Consider the following 3,227-nt stretch of genomic DNA (forward strand, 5'->3'; position numbering starts at 1 on the left):
GAAATTGTACCATTTAGTTGCCTGTAATTAGAGAAGGTAACTGTTACCGCAAAAACTGTACTAACTTATATGAAATAAAGAAGGACTTACAACAGTTTTTGCCGTCAACCATCAATATGTATCATGTGTTCTTCTAGAGATAGTTCAAAAGTTTTTGAGCTGGTTTATATAAGCAAATGAATTTAATCTGGTCTCATGACTTGTTTATTTTAAGGTGTGTCTCATATATGTAAGAGATTCAAATTTGATGTTTATAGACTTTTGGACTTCAGAGGAGTTCAAGGCAAAAATAAATATCTTCTTGCCAAAATATCTGGCTTAAACAGCAACGTTTGACATGTTTGCTTCCTACCTTTGTCAGAGTTTGTTAACAACATTTCATGTAAACGTACTAAAAATATATAGCGCTCAGTTGTGTGATGAGCATTTTGTAGTTATCTTCACTGTTATCATACAACTAGAATTTAGTTGCTGCTAAAATTATGTGAGTGCCTGTTGAATTGGTCACTGCAGACATCATTCTGAATATTATATTATTCAAAGGCCTGATGATATAAGTTTTTTTTATATCACATCTTATTTAATATAAAACATTGAATCTATGAGCGTTTGAACCAATAGAAATCATTATAGGATGTGATCTTATTATTTGAGCTAGTCAATCCAATTACTCCATATCAAATGCATACTGTACCTTGTATAACCTTGTTTTAATTTTCAGAAGCCAAAATATCTATATCAAGTGCATATCGTACCCAATATAGCATTGTTTTCATTTTCAGGGTCAAAAATATTTATATCACTCATGGTGCTCTTTCTTGCCTTGTTTTAAATTTTCAGAGTTCAAAAATTCATATCAAGTTATTAATATATCAAGTTATTAATGTAAATAGTTGAAGTTACAAAGTTTTGATATATGTCAAGAAATGCTGATGTGAAATAAAGGGGACATTATAATTATGTTGTTGAGGGCAATACTGTTTCTTTTGGACTTAATTGTACACAGCTGCAAATTCTATATCAGACTTGGCTAGTGCTAGCTGTGTTCTCATCCAACAGAATTCAGTATTGTACTCAACAGTGTGTAATAACCTCATAATATAAGTAGTAGGAATATGTTTATTTAAGGTATAATTTGGCAAGGTATATTTTTGTGTCGCCTTGAAAAGGCGACATATAGGGGTTACTTTTGTCGGCGGTGTCGTTGTCGTTGTTGGCGTCGGTGTCGGCGTCCGTGTGTGCGTCGTCGGCGTCCCCTAAAGCTTGTCCGGAGCATAACTCAGTCACTTTAAGTCTGATTGTCTTCAAACTTGGTATGCAAGCTTCTTTCATTAACCCGAAGTGCAGTGCACAAGGACCGGTACTCTGCATTTCTTAATTTTTGAGTTAATGCCCTTTGTTAATTTTCATACTTAAATTTTGTCCGGGCAATTTCTCTTCAACTATAAAAGCTATAGACTTGAAACTTCATAGGATGATAGATCTCATTAAGGAAAAGTGCAGTGCACAAGAACCAGTACTCTGCATTTCTTAGTTTTTGAGTTATTGTCCTTTGTTAATTTTCATACTTGTTTTTTGTCCGGGCCATCTCTCCTAAAGTATAAAAGCTATGGACTTGAAACTTCATAGGATGATAGAATTCTCATAAAGAAGAAGTGCAGTGCACATGAACTGGTACTCTGCATTTCTTAGTTTTTGAGTTATTGCCCTTTGTTAATTTTTATACTTTATTTTTGTCCGGGCCATTTCTCCTAAAGTATAAAAGCTATGGACTTGAAACTTTATAGGATGATAGATCTCATAAAGAAGAAGTGCATTGCACAAGAACTGGTACTCTGCATTTCTTATTTTTGAGTTATTGCCATTTGTTAATTTACATACTTTATTTTTTTCCGGGCCATTTCTCCGAAAGTATAAAAGCTATGGACTTGAAACTTCATAGGATGATAGATCTCATTAAGAAGAAGTGCAGTGCACAAGAACCAGTACTCTGCATTTCTTATTTTTTGAGTTATTGCCCTTTGTTAATTTTCATACTTTGTCCCGGTCATTTCTCCTCAAGTATGAAAGCTATGGACATGAAACTTCATAGGATGATAGATCTCATTAAGAAAAAGTGCAGTGTACAAGAACCGGTACTCTGCACTTCTTATTTGTGAGTTTTTACCCTTTATTAATTTTCATACTTTATTTTTGTCAAGGCTATTTCTCATAACTTATAAAAGCTATGGGCGACTTGAAACTTCATAGAATGATAAATCTTATAGATAAGATAAGAAGTGCAGTACATAGAAACTGTTGCTCTGCACTTTTTATATTTTGAGTTATTGACCTTTGTTAGTTTTCATATTTCATTTTTTTCCTGGCCATTTCTCCTAAACTATATTGTTCACAAGGCGACACATCCTACTCGCGGAGTTCTAGTGAATAATAAAAGTTAATGTGTCCTAATAGGGAGGTTGTGACCAGTATTAAAACATCAGAAGTTTATTTGCACTAATAAGATACCCAAGAAGCAGCCATTTGATGTGACTTAAGTGTGCAATGAGTACATCCCTAAAAAGGTTACTGGCATTATAAGATAAATATTTGCATTTGAAATGAAAAATCATAATTTAAATTATTTGCATTACATGAAACTGATGGTTTACAATTAAAAGTGATCTTTAATTTTAGAAAGCCATATTCATTCCAGATAAGTATTTTTGTCATCATGTAAACATTATTTGTAAGACAATTCAATAAATGTAATGTTAAAGACAGAGGAATTTATTGAACAACCAATTGAAATGTTTTACTGTAAAATCTGTGGGGAGCTATTATATTGTCATGAAAATGTCATACTTAAAAAGAAGTTAGATATTCTTTAGAAGAATTTCCTAATGACATCGTCCCGAAAGGGAAATGTTAGAAAATTAACTTGAATTGATTTTACGTCAATGGTGATAAACTAAAGCAATAAAAGAGAAATGCAGATTTTAAGCTTCATAAATATCAAAGATAACGAAGGTTGTAAGATAATAAAAGTGTGTTTCTGTAGATTCCCATTGGTGAGTTAAAAGGTCTAAACTTTAAAAGCCATTATGGAATTATTTTACGCAAACTTCAATTTTTTCCGCAGAATTACATCAATGCAGTTATTTTACAGTCATGTGCTATAGAACTTTAAAGGAAAAATAAGTCCTTGCTTATACTGATTTTATGACCATTCATTAACAGAGATATGC

The sequence above is a fragment of the Ruditapes philippinarum genome, unplaced genomic scaffold, assembly GCF_026571515.1.
Source record: "Ruditapes philippinarum isolate M1 unplaced genomic scaffold, ASM2657151v2 ctg10487_1_1_1_1, whole genome shotgun sequence".
In the NCBI taxonomy this organism is placed as follows: Eukaryota; Metazoa; Mollusca; class Bivalvia; order Venerida; family Veneridae; genus Ruditapes; species Ruditapes philippinarum.